The 14,630-nt window shown below is 41.6% G+C and overlaps 1 protein-coding gene across 14 annotated transcripts in view; it reads right to left on the reverse strand.

The window, feature by feature from the left end:
• KIAA1217 (KIAA1217 ortholog) overlaps nt 1-14,630 on the reverse strand; it is a 372,206-nt gene that overhangs the window by 137,393 nt on the left and 220,183 nt on the right. The window contains exon 1 of one of the 14 annotated variants that reach the window (XM_075492660.1): nt 12,042-12,171. The exons of the other annotated variants lie outside the window; for them this stretch is intronic. The gene's annotated coding sequence lies outside the window, so the exon portion shown is untranslated. Of the gene's footprint in view, nt 1-12,041; nt 12,172-14,630 lie in introns of those variants that run through there. 14 annotated transcript variants of the gene reach the window in all.

Below are 14,630 nucleotides of genomic sequence, written 5' to 3' on the forward strand. Positions count from 1 at the left end.
GAGCCTCCAGGGGGGCATTTTGACTGGCTACAGCGTAATTCAAAGCCCAAACTAAAAATCATAAGCCCGGTATACATCGTTGAATGACGGACATCATAAGAGCACAAAGAGAGAAGAAACAACCCCCTTGGCTAAAAGGCACGTCAATTCCTGGCCAGGTCACTGGGACGTTTCATGGCTCAGAGGTCGACCCAGTGGTTGAGCTGTCCCCTGTCTCACTGAGGCCAGGATTTCACCTCATCATGACTCTTGCTTATCTAGTAATCATCTCTCTTTTACTTTCGGAAATAAATGAGACATGCTGAGAAAAGTAGCATAATGAAGTGATGACTCTCTATCTTTTCCAGTATCAGCATTTTATTAAAGGGTTTTGTTTGCCAGCTTATTTTTACAGGAGCTCAAGAGGCCTGACTGCATATTTGAGAGCCTGTGCTCCGCTCCAGTTTTTGATGACACAATGCCAAGGTTGAACATGCAATGCCAAACATTCCAGAAACCTCCAGCACAATAGCTGCTTTAAATGATGTCTTACTTTTCCTGCTCCACAATGCATACAGAGTAGCAAAAATGTTCTCGTCCTTTTTTTCTAAACAAAATAAGACACAGTAATGGTATATAGTTACCACTTCAACATGGGAAAGCAAACAAGCAGACTAGCCCAGCTCTTCAATTCCATGTTTTGCAAAGCAATTAAGATGTGCAGCAATTCACACATCTTACCTTTCAAGTAGATTAGTGTGTATGATGTATGGAGACATGCCATAAATCAACCCCCTAATCCATATATACAGGGCTTTGCTTCCTGTGCTGTGTAGTGGATTATTTGTAAAACATTGAATTGTGTTTCCCCCAAATAAACTGCTTAAAATAGCCAGAAAATCACGGTAAAACTAGTATGTCAAATAGGAATTGAGAAATAGCAACAAAACCTCTTTTGAATGAGGCCAAAATAAAACAGAAAATGTTGAAATATCATGTATTTGTACTGCACTGTTAGGGACATTCCCCAGCTGGGGATTAGGTCTCACAGTGCAAGGTGCTGTACACTGACACTGCAAAGCTTGAAGAAGACAACAAAATCCACTCGAAAGCAACAATAAACAAATGGATGGTCAAAGAGAAAAATGTGAATATACAAAAAGGTTGCAAGAACAAAAAAACCACATACCATTATGGTCAGTTCAGTAAGGTGGCAGTTAGCATACTGGCTGCCCAGTCATTTGTGAGTGCTGCACAGGCAACATGACAGACCCGAGTTATACAGAACAGTTTGAAAGAGGGTGTGTAACCAACTTGCAGGAGATCCTAATAAAAATGGGAAGAAGCATGTGGGAGTTTGAAAATGTTGATGTAGCCTAGGGACTTTCAGCACATCTCTCCCATAACTGTCAGTGCAAATGTCATAATGAAGCACTATGATTCATAGCAGAACAATGTAAATCCTTCTGAATCTGAAATGCAGTTGACCAAAACTGTGTAAATGAAGGCAATTATGGAACGACCCCACAGCACTGTGCCCCACAAAACCTTCATGCACTAAGATACTCATCTAAAGACCAACAAATTTGCTGGATGTCTTTCTAATGACTGTGTTATATTAAGTCAGCCACTTAAAAGAAGTTTCAACAAGCCACTTCATTCCTCCAAACCAATGTATTAACATTTTTTAAGTTATCGAACATGCTACCAAATCAGAATGCAGATTTTGTGTTGAGGTGCAACTGAGAAAAAATGGATGCAAGTGGAGTCATCAGTTAGAAATTGGAAACTGCTGAGAAACTGAGGAATTCGAATCTTTGGGCAGTGGGATATCTGGGTGATAAAATAAATTAAAAGGTTCTAGTTCATGTAATAGTTCTCACTTAAATGATGGTTTTTCCTTCAAAAAAAAAAAAGAAAGAAAGAAGAAAAAAGCAAGCAAAGAAACAGAAGTAATTCCTATTATGTTTGATATTCTGTATATTGCAAATGAGAATACATAAATGTCTCTCATCCCTCTTGCTCACAAATTTGCATTTCTTTCATCCTCACATGTTAGAAATTTACCACCTTCTCAGTTTTTACCCAGACAAGGCAAAAGTTGTTTTTCTGCAAAATCTCCAGCTTATCCACTTAATTGTTTGAAAGATGCTCCACCTTTCAGATTCCTAAATTGAGAACTAACAAATGCCACCTAGCATGAGTGCCTGAAGGTTCAACAAGGTGTTACTACTTGACGCCCTCACATAGGCACCTTCAAAGAATACTCACAATCACAGGGCAAGAGGAAGGTAAGTTCTGATACATATTGACACATGTAAAAAATAATTTATAAATGGACATAAGCATATATATGAATGCATATGAGCTGCAGTTACACTGTGTTCCAAAGACCTATAAAGAGTCATTTCTTAAGGCAGGTACACAATAAGGAGAACACATTGCAACAATTTTGCTTTATTCATTTCTGGTTTATGGGACAGTCTGACATGTTCAACTATTCCATTTCAGTATGGAACTCAAAGCAGACATGAGATACCAAGAAGTACAGTACAAAGAGCTCACTACTGAGTATGATTGAGCTAGGAACTCTTAAAGCAAGCTATATGATTATGAATCACTCAACAGAAAAAATCCACCTAAATGATGAGCTATTCTAAGCAAATACGTTATATGTACTTTTGCGTCAAAAAGGTTTAAACTATTTTATAATAAGCTTTTTTTCCTTCTGTACCTCCCCAACAGGAACAGATTATGATGATTATATCCAAGATTTGTTATTCAAGTTCTAATTCGTTGATGATAACATACAAAATCCTTCCTAAATTATGGCCAAGAAAAACAGCCTTGCCCACATAACAATGCAAGACATTACTTCACACGTCTGGAAGAATCCCAGAGCTTCTACTTCTGTAGTTCTTTCAGATCCTTTATGGTAGCATATCTAGCTATGCAGTATCTGGTCTATGTTTATAAAGCTTTTGTAAAGCTTTACAAAGTTATTTGCACTCCTTTTTTGTCAATTTTTAAGTGCCTTTGTTCTTGATGCTCGAACAATTACTAAAATCTGCTTTCCAATTAGCTGCAGAATCCAAATGTGTTACTTTGCTAGGCTTAAAAGTGGCACAAACTTCTTATGAATTTGTCTTTTTTTCTCTGAAAAAAATTTCAAACAATCCCTTATCAGAGATTAAGAAGTTTCCTATTTTCAATTAGGTTCTTCTTGCTTGTTGTAAAGGCTGCTGGGCATACTGAGATGCTTAATACAAGTCCTATAGTACATAAAAGCTTTATACACAGCATGCACAAGCATCTGAGAGCATCTACATTAAAAGTAGACAGGGACAAAGTTACATAGATATTTAAATAGGTTATGCCACCTTATCCATGTCGTTAACTAAGCTTAAACTAAAACTCACCATATGCAATTCTGGAAAGCTCATATGTTAATATATACGCTGTGACTATTTTTGCAGTATGCTGACACTACAAAGTAGTAGTGTAACACTGCTTTTTGGCGTAACACTACACTGCAAGTGTACACTACAGTGTAACACCACAAAGGCTCTTGTTGGTTTGCTCCACAGTTTCACTGGACAGAAATGTCGTTTCATGCTTGAAACTCAACAAAGAGGTTGCAAGAGTCTTCAAACAGATGGCTTCATGCTTGTGCTAGTGACTCTGGAGCACAGCACTACCACAAGAGTCCTTACGCATCTGGCTGTTTTCAGTGAAAACTCACTGACTGATGCACAAAACATGAGTAGAGGGTTTTGCATGAAAACAAGATTAATGCAGAAGTCACAGTGAATAGTGATTTACAAATTCCCTCTGCAACTGTTATTGTATAAAATTTAAGTATATGGTCTATTTGCAATTAATTTTATCTACATCAGCTTCTGTCTATGGTCATTCTACTCCAAATACAGTACGAAGGACATCAGGCCATGAACAGGGATATACTTTAAAACAGCCTTGCCTAAGGGACATAGTGGGTGCTAAATACTGTCTTTCACTTCCAGGTTTACCAGCTTCTACAGGAGAACTGCTGCAGTTCATTGTCAAAAGAATTCCTGCCTTACAGGTAATATCTATATTGGTCACAAAACACCCCCAAGTCCAACTTTTTTTTACGCTGTTTGATTAACTGCAAATAAGGTAACTTTACTGGAGATAACGAATGCAGAATTGACTGCCAGCACCAGCAGCTGAACCCACAGAGAAGCTGAAGGTAGAATTAGACAAATCTCAGACATGACAAGAGCCACGACCACATGCGGCTTCCAGGAAGGCAACTGACGGGCCAGGTTCAACTAGGTCGTCTTTCTTTCACAAACAATAACAATGTTTTATTCTTCCAAGAAATCTGACAAGAGTAAACTTGAATGGTTTTCTTTCCAAGACAAACAAGGGACATGACTCTTCTCTAACACACATTCGTATAAAAAGAAAATGCTCTTCATAATAACCACGTGGTGATAACTCACCTCATTATTACCAGGGCTTTGTCATTTCAAGACTTCTCATTTCCTTAGAATATCCAAGTAGATAAAATATAAAAGGTCCATTTGTGTAGCACAGCAGTGGTTAATGTTCACTACAGAAGGCAGAAGTAATCCCTCTTGCTGTGGTCTACACACCACTGCAGTAATTGGCTAAAAGGCCCCTGGCTACTCTTTCTGTGGAAAAGAAACTATTCCCCTCATATCTGCAGGACAGAAACAGTTGATGTGGAGAACAGTGCCCATTTCACTTTGGGCTTTTTTTTTGTGCCCAGAATAAAATAGGTATTAAATAATGAACAGGAAGTAAGACCTTAGAGGCAGGAGCTTGTCTCTAGAGGAGGCACCATATAAGCACTAAATTACTCTCTCCACTGCTGCTTGCAGGCAGCAAAGACTTTGCTTGGGAACAATTGTATGTAGGACCCTTCTCCTGACACACACAGACTGGAGGGGTGGGGTGGGGTAAGCAAACTGAGCTACAAATGAATCCTACCCACCAAAAAGAAAAGAAAGACTCCCTTATAGAAAAGAAAATAAATAATAAGGGAGTAAACATTATAACTGAATTCTCCTTTTCATCACTAACATACCAATATAATCTAATTTCTGATTACTCCCAGTACATCCTTTCTTCCTGCCCTAATTTCAGGCACACTAGAACCATAAGCTTGGTTTACAAGATCAAAGAAGAACTATGAATTTTCTCCTCACTCTTTCAATCTGCTGGTCAGACAGGTGTCTGCTTGCCACTGCACTGCCCTCATTACTGTGATATATAAGAATAAACATATTTATGCTCTGATCTAGCAGACAAAAGGTGCTCATAGATCAGTCCCCAGTGCATTTGCTGTCCATGAAACCTGTCTGCAACCTTCTAAGGAACATTTCACTTCTCACCTCTACTGAAAATGAAGGTATTTGTTATTCAGATGTCAGCTCAATGTCTCCCTGTCTCTCCTTAAACTTTGCAGAAGCACACGTATGCTTAACTTCAAGAAACCTGCCTAACATCCATAGTACTATAATACCAGTGCCTTTAAACATAAACACACGTACAGGAGCCTGCAAAATGAGATCCTTAGGTAAGTCCAGGAAAAAATGTAGAAAGAATGAAAAAGTCTCTATGAAGGAGTTGCTAAACTCTTCAAAACAATAAAAGGGAGTAATCAGCACATTAGTAGCCAGTCTTGTGCCTCTTGCACATCCACAAATACTTTTGAAGGCAATGAGAATATGGGTACACAGGAAATAAAAGAAGGTACAGACAGAACATACACCTTACCTTTTTCCCAGCTCATAAGCACCAGCTGTAAGCTACAGCTAAACCAACACAATACTAGATATTCCACATCAATCCAACAGCAATAATTGAGTACAAAAGTTGTTAAAATCATATATTTCGAGTATTTATGCAGGTTTCCATATTGTTTTATATCTCCAAGGACATGACATGAATTGCCACTTATGTATGGTAATGTAATATGTAATAATAGAAAATAATTTTCTTCAAGAAATAAGTCTTCTAAGTTTTATTGCTGTATACTAATAATTAGTACTTAACTTATGAACTATTTTCCCTTCACTTGCTTCTGTCAGGTAGTGCAGATGGAACTTGCATGCCTTTTGCAAAGCACGTAAAGAGTGGCAAATCAATTGTTGTTACTGATTTGCCACCACTAGACACCTCTTAAAGAAATGTAATCAGCCACTTCGACAAAGATCATGATGTTGCCACTGCTCAATGGAAGGAGTTGAAGTCACAGGAAACAAAACTGGTGGGGGTGGAGGAGGAAGAGGAGTTCTGCAAAACACACAACTCTGAAGCTTGTTTTGCCTTTCGTTCGTGTCCTTTGTCTCCTAACCCCGCCTCACCTACCCACCACGACAGTGTGAAACCCACCCACGCTCCCTCCACCAGAAAGACTCTGCTGCCATTAGTCTGGAGCGTGTGCTGCCTGCAGTCAGCTGCCTGCAGCGCTGCCGCCGCTTCCCTCCCGAGGTGGGCTTGGGGCAGCGTAGGGCACTCACTTGGGGTTGCCTCCTCTACCCTGTGACCTTTAGGATAGCTATTCTCCTTTCAGACTTTAATAAAATTGGCCAAGACAGTTTTGCAGACAAAAAGACACATAATCAATCATATAAGCTTGCTCCTCTTAGGAAACAAGTCTAAAAGCCAAATAAGCCAGCGCACCTGACGAGGTTGCGTACTGCAGACGGGGCAGCAAGAAACAGAGAAGTGGCTTTGGGAGGCAGATGAAAAAAGGAGGCAGCTGATGCTGACAGAGAAATCCAGCTGAGCATATTTTAGTATTGTCCCAGGAGCTGATCACATCATCGGTGGCTGCGGGGGAAACAGGAAATCCCAAACGACTTATTTTGCTAGTAAATTAAGACACTAAGCACATTACCAAAGAAATCCTGGATCTGTTGAAGTCAAGAGGCGCTATGACATTAATGTCAATGCACTTACAATTTCACCCTCATCTGCAGTAGGATCCCAGTATGTGATTTATTATTACAGCCTGGATTACAGGGTTTTATTGGATGTATCAGCTTTCATTTAATTTTTAAAGTCCGTTTTAAATATAGCAAATAAATTGTGACTCTGTATTAACTTTCCATGAGTTTTAGTTCATGATGTAGCATTTTGGCACAGGACTGTGGACTTAACTCTGTCTCTAATTAGGTGTGCAGCACTCTCATTAACTTAAATGGGATCTACTCGTGTCTCTGGAGGGGCAAGTGAAGCAAATGGTTATACTTGTATCTGAATAAATATTTTTGCTATTAGTAAAAGAGCTTCAGCAGTGACTCCTTGGGAAGGGCAAAGATGAAGGATTACATCCTGAACTAATCTAAGGCTGAAGACACATATTTATGGCTCAGCTGATCTAACAGCTCAGTGCAGCTGGAAGGGGGGACTCCTCCTCGGTTCTCCTGCCCCCATCCCAACCAGATATCCCCATCTCCCTCCCTATGCATAAGGTGAAACGATTTGCCTTCTCCTCTCATTCCTCAACACCAAGGTTAATTTTCTCCAGTTTCAGTGAGTCTTTAACCAGGGCGTGGGAAAAGAGTAAAGAAGGATAGTGGGTTGTTAGATAAGCATAGCCATAATGTGCAACTTTGCCCTAACTTAGCCTTGCTGCAGTAAAAATTAATGGAAACAGCTGATTTATATTTATTGGATAAATGGCTTGCCCAAGGTCACAAAAGAGGAATCCAGTGGCCCTGGCTACCCTCATCTCCCAACTGGCACCTACATGCTTCAGTGAAGCCTGTGCCTTTCTCCTTCAACAGATATATTTTCATAGCCATTTGCCTTTAAGAAAGTAAAATCTGGAGAGCTCTCATTTCCTTAACTAGATGCCGTTTCCACTGGCACTCATGGTATTCCTCATATCAAGTATAGACAGAGCCACCGGGAGCCACATCCCATCTCTTGGCTCTTCCAGCTGCCGCCTCCAGCTTGCCCTGTCCCCCCACGCCCGCCTCTACCCTGGCCTCCGTGGGGACCTCCACTCCTCACTGCAGGGACCCCCACCTCTGCACCCCATCCAGGGGCCACAGGGCACCCCGCGGACCAAGGCGCGTTAACCAGGCATGTGCGCACGGGTGACAGATGCGAACGATAAAGCCAAAAGGAATCTGATATCTCATGCTTCGCAGCAGAAGTTAATGGCTGAGAAAAGAACATAATGATATGGTACAGGCACATAAAGTTGATGGAAAATTCACCTAAAACCACCTGTAAAACTATGTTTTGTTAGTGATTTTCCCCATCGGCATTATCTGCATAGATTTATGGGCTGAAGCGTTTCCAACAGCAAATACAAATGCTGAGGGAAAACACTGTGTCTAAGCTTTTATGCCAAATCCAGCCCATAATTAAGCTTGCATAGTTTTGACAGCTGAATTAAAAGATTCTGTAAATTCCCCAGATCACGTTTCAGATCAGGACTGATCGAAAGCATGAGCAGTACTCACGGAGGCGTGTGAACTCCTGCACTCAGGCAGCCGAGCCCCACGCTGATGCCAGCACTTCGGCGGTGGCACTGGCTGGTGGTGCAATGTGGCCCCGTGAAATTCGCTTCACGGGCAGACTGGGTTTTGAGGCAGAAGGTTTCCCGAGGCAGCCTCTAGAAAACTGTGACAGCTTTTCCATCATCCAGCCATATCCCCTCAATAATCCAGTCACGTATTTACTAGGGAGGATGGCACCGGGACAGCTCAGCTGCAACGGCCATGAGAGCACACAGGCATAACGACTTTTGCTGGATTATCACATCCATTCCTTGCAGGCAATCAGGCATAGGAGGTGACTGATTTTTGGAAGCAACCTCTTTGCTCTCACTGCTCCAGAACAGCATTCCAGCCACCCCGACAGCAAGAGCCTCTTGCCTAAATTCACTCAAGGCAACACATACCAGCTGGCCTTACACCAGCACTCTCCTTTACTTTAACTAGGCCCTTTGTGCCCCTCTTTTTCAGCCACCTAATAAATTTACAGAGAACAATCAAACACCTCCAATATCAAAGCTCTCTGGGAAGAGATACCATTTTTTCAAGACCTGCTGCTTTTTCCCCCTCAGCCCATGAGTTCCCAAGATGGCCTCCATGCCCTTCTCTCTTTGGGGTGTTCTCTCTTGTTAAGCGAACAGCTAAGTTAGGAAACGTGACCCATCGCCCATGAGGGACATAAGCACCTTGCCAGAGGAGGACCAGAGTGCAGATGTCGGCAGGGCCCTGGCCTGAACCTGGACTGAAAGCAGCATGGCTCCTCGTCCCAGCTGCTAAGCAGAAAGGATCATGCTGATGTTTTCCTGGATGTTTGCTTAGTTTCTGTTCCTGACTCACAGATATTCATTAAAGGTGAAGGATCTTCCCTGAACTGTCACTTTGATGACAAGACGACAAAATTTCTTCCTTTCTCTTCTTCCCATGTCATGGGTTGTAGCTACCAGCAGGGCACATATCCTTCAGGACACATTTTCCCTAGCCTTCAAGTCTACCACTGCCACAAAATACTCCCTTACGTGTTTGTAGCTGCTTGGGAAAGCTCTGGGCCATACCACTGTTCAGTCTGAATTTGAATGTTGTTCTTCTGTTTCAATAGATTGATAAAATTATGAGTATGCTCCAAAGCCAACATTGGTCTTCCCATGAAACTAATGAGCTCTGGACCAGCATTATATTACATTTCAGTGTGAAAGGTATTTTCTGTTCCAAACAGTTTCAGCATTTGATTAAAGGCTGATTAGACATTAACATAAAAGATGTTGACATTTAAAAAAATGCCATTGTAATTGTGTCAATTTACATTCTAAATTAATACAATTATCTAAATGAGCAAACTGTAGCATAAAACTGTTAGCTGCTACTACTAACCAGCAGCTGTAATCTGACCCATTAATCAATTACCTAGATAAAGGTAAAACAGTCTCAAGTTTCAATTATACATAAAGTTGCATTTCAAAAAATCAATTTATAGTCAAGTCAAAGTTGTACTGCAGGCATGAAAGGGTATTATATTTTGGATAATTGGTTTTAGGAAAAAACACAAATTACAAAAATATCTCCAAAAGAAAGTGTCTTTAATTGCATATAAAGTAGTTTATGATTATTTCCTGTAATTAAACCCATGATTTGCTGGGACTAAGCCTTTTTGCAGATGAGTAAGGTATTTTTGATTCACGCAATCCTCACTAAACCAGAAAAGCAGAGTAGTTGCTGTATTTTAATGCAGTATCATAGACTTGGCTTTTCATGTATTATTTAAATCCAATCCAAATGTAATTACAAGCCTTTGCGTAAGATCTGAAAGGGCCATGACAAGGCTGACCAGCTGGCCTCTTCCTTGCCACGGCACTGGCCCTGGTTAGAAACTCCAGGTTTACTCTGGGTCTCGCTCCCAGACTGCGTGGTCCCTCTGGTGAGATGGATGCAGCAGCAGGAGATGGAGAGGACTCTCTATGCCCCCAGAGGTGATGGTCCCATGGAGCCAGCTCTGCTCATGCCGCGGTGCTCCCCTGGGTTGTGGAGCAGCCCCAGCTCCTGCCTTTGCTGCTGCTCCCTTGGAGCCCTTGGGCAAGTCCACAAACCGCCTGGTCTTTGTCTCTGCATTTTTTAAGAGTGGATTACAGGCCACCTGTCTTCCTCCTGGGATTCTCTCAAGGTGAGTTAGCTTCTTAAATTTGGTTAAAGAGGACACTCTGGGGAGATCTGAACGAAATGGCCCAGGGGAAATAGGTGAGATGTATTCTTAGCTAGAGCGGAGCAGTCTAAGACACAGTGGGCAAGCTTCTTGGTGGCCACCAGATGCTAATATGCTTGAGGACTTGCCTAGTTTGAAGGCAGAACCCCCTCCTTCATTCTACCTGCTTCCAAGATCACTGGTAAGCAATGGCCTGTTTTTATCCTCTTAACACAGATTTACTTGTTAGACTTAAGCTAAGGTCCTAAATTTTAACTTACACTTTAATTTCTGAAGAACACTGTGAATAAGAACCTTCTACTTCTCTCCACCTAACGCTGTCAGTGTTCTGGTATTCCTCTTCATTTCCACATGCTCCATGACAGGCTAAAGCACATTTAAGCCAATCATGTGATCTTTTGGTGAACGAGAGCCCCAAAAGAGGAGGAAGCAACCTTGTTGTGTTCTCTGCCTAGCATCCTGCCAAACCTCATGTCACTCTTTCAGGGACATAGTGCACTCAACTGCTACGCAGATCAGCGGTCTCCGACATGGCTGCAAAAGAAGAGTAGATCTTAAAATCTAAACATGAGGGGCAGGACAGCACATCTTGAACATTGTATGTGTGAGAGAGAGATCTCAACTTCCAAATCCTTCCAGCCACCTTTGTGGCAAGCGAGAGCACCTTCCCTCAGGTCTGCATCAGCATTGGAACATCTCTATGAAACTGGAAATCAAGATGCTTGATTCTCACTCAGCAATACCATCCTTCTTTACAAACGCTTAGGAAGAGACACCAAATTTCCTTTTTAAAAGCCCAGTACTTTCCCAGACTAAGGAATATCCATGCCAGGATAAGATATGCAGACAAACAGGAGGACAGGACCAGCAAATGCAGCAGCGTCACGTAGAGCCACTTCCACCTGATGTAAGTTTCTTGAAGAAAGGGAAGCGCCAAGTTCCCTGTCACAGGCCCGAGTGACAGAGCTTGCCTGCCCGCTGTATTAAATCATCCCCATTTGTGCTTCTGCTGCACATATCGTACTTCAGTGCCTGCGTCCTTCCTCAGACGAAGGCATGCTCTGGAAATGCTCCCGGCAGCGGCTGCAGAGGAGAGGGAATGGGGGCGTTCGTGCCGGGGCGGGGAGGCACTGACCTGCCGCTCAGCCACCAGGTTTGCAAATCAGAAGTGACATGAGTAAATGCGGGGCACAGTTTCATAACCACTGCTCAGCACTGCACCAAAGGCAGCCAGCGAGACAATACGGATGCATAACTCAGTTTCTGACTTGCCTTTTAGTTCCACTCTGCAGTTATTGCCTTTCTGTTTCCAACATGAGCAGATAACAAAGAGCTTTACTCACTTCACCCTGGCTCACAGCAATATGCAGAAGTATGTCCAAGCCTCTCTTTTCCGATCAAATCATCTGACTTCACCTTGCAAACTGCAAAGCTAGCAAAGCCACAGGACATGGTGCGATTTCACCTTGCAAATGCTCGGAGGCACAAGGACAAAGACAAAATGCCTTCAGGAGCTGCCTGAGGAACTAACCAATGACTCACACGGTGCAGCCAGGCTGTGTTTTTTCTGCTGCTAGAAAAGGATTAAATTTAACTTCTTTTAACCACAGAGTCTATTTGAAGGCTCATGTTTTCCTGAAAAGTTCAGTTTTGTATTTGCTGTGTACAATGGTTATACCTCACAGGGAATGCATTTATGGCATTTCCTACTGCACAGAGGAGGAATTTCCCTTTGTGCAGTGAAGTATCACAGTGTAAGCTGCATCCTCTGCCTATTTTCTTTATTAGAAAGACTTTCCCGTTAATAAAGTCTGTAAAAAAAAAAATAGGTAAAAAATTTTTATAACCCTCTCTCTGTACAATTTTATTTATTGATTACTACATTTCTTTCTTGTGCTTTTTTTCCCTAGAGACCTGCTCCCCTGGCAATGTTCTGTGGCCAAGGGACTGGTTTGAGCCTTACTCTTTTACAAAGGAGCCAGAAACGAAGTGAGGCATCCTGTTCCTGCCTTCTGCTCCTCTATTTCTTCCAGAGGAACTATTCAGGATGACTGACCACAAACAGCAGGTCACAGGGCACCTTTGGTCTCAGGACAGGAGGAAGAACGTAGTTTTAAACCTGGGTATCTTTCCATTCCTTCCCTCTGAGCCTCCCTTTCTGTCCAAAACACTCCTCACTCCATGCCACTAAATTTGCTAAACTTTACCTAGCTTAGCTCTTGCTTCTATGATGAGCTTTATGGTCTATGTAGTGGGAGAGGTGTGTTGATGTAAAGGGATGGCCAGCCAGCCAGGCCATGCAGTTAAAGGCTGCAGCTACTGCTGAAGGAGGAAGGAGCAGGTCCATGAGACCCCAAAAGGTCTTGCAAAAAGACGAGGAGAGGAATGTGCTTCTTTCATTTCCCATTTCGTCTAGAAATGGGAAATACCTCTGCCTCGTTGGAGACGTGAGTAGTAAGTCTTCCTTCTTACTGTTAATCTAATAAAAGCCGGCCAGAAAGATGCTGCATGTCCCAGGGGTGAGATTAGTGTTAGTGATTAAACAGTGCTGGAAATAAGATGCTGCATGCATGCATGATCTGTGCACTTAAATAGTGACATTCACAAGAGCTTGGACAAGATTTCCAAGACCTGGAATAGGAATGGATTCTTTTTATTTTTGAGAACTAATGGATTATTTTCTTTCTCCCTCACATCTTACTGCACCTCTTTTATAAATCTCACCAAAGCCTTCTTTGGTTGAGATTTCTTCTGAGGCAATCTCAGGAAACAGAAGCTCTGGAGTTAGAAAGCATCAGTTCAAGAGCCTCATGCAGGCAAGAAAGGTACAGCAAGTGTGCTCAAAAACAGACTCTGTTTTCAAGTTGGAATTTGAAGAAACCATGTGAGGATCACAACAAGAATCAACTTTACATGTAGCTTATTATGTTCAAGTAGCAAGGAACAATTTAAACACTGTTGAAAACTGTCCGCTTCTGGATGTAATTACACGCTAAAAAAAAAAGAGCCAGAATTATGATCTAACTAAACTATATACCAGACTGCTGTCAATTTTACATATTTTCATCTTTTTTAAAGTTTGACACAATGTTCTTGATCACTAAGAGCCAAAACCCCTACTTACTCCCTGCTGGCCACAAAACCTCCAGGAAAGGGAACCAGAAAGACACTTGGCCACAAAACCTCAAAAGCAGCTCAGACACACTCCTCTTCCTTGTTCTCCAGGTTTACAAATCAGATATCTCAGGCAAAGTTATTCATGACTGAGTAGGCCATGAAACATGGATTTATTCTTTCTGCTCTTTAGCTAGAATAATTTCTAAGGATTTACAGTCCACGTGCTGATCTTATCAACCACTATCAAAGGAAGACTCTGTTCATGAGCAAGTCCATAGAGTCACAACCACATTCTTTGCCCAGTTCATTCAGGTTTTGATGACCTTCTGCGACCAAAATAACATACAGTGACAAAGTGCTGAAAATCAGTAGAGAGGCACCAAGAGCATATCCTAGAAGGAAAGGTCTTTACTCCCATAAACAAGTATCCAAAAGTATACATTGCTTGCATGTGGATAACAATCTTACTGAACAGTCAAGAGTATTTAGATAAATATATTACAAAATAAGTTTTCTATTGCCTATGTTTGCATTCTTACAGGAGAAAAAGAAGTCAGACCATCGAATCCTATTAGCATTAAAAATGTACAATAAGTAATGTTAACTTATTCTAAATTGAATTTGTAATTACTTATGCAAATACAGGCCCCTCTCTCTCTAAATCAGTACCAATACACCTTCTCTTTCAAAAGACGTCAACAAAGGAAAAGTAGCTTATGACTACTGGGTTACCTATTACTGCGGTGGATTTACAGTTACGTTTTCTTCTGAAAAAAACCCAAAAAACCAAAAAAAATCCAAAAACAAAACCCAAA

Source organism: Mycteria americana, chromosome 2 (genome assembly GCF_035582795.1).
Source record: "Mycteria americana isolate JAX WOST 10 ecotype Jacksonville Zoo and Gardens chromosome 2, USCA_MyAme_1.0, whole genome shotgun sequence".
Classification (NCBI taxonomy): Eukaryota; Metazoa; Chordata; class Aves; order Ciconiiformes; family Ciconiidae; genus Mycteria; species Mycteria americana.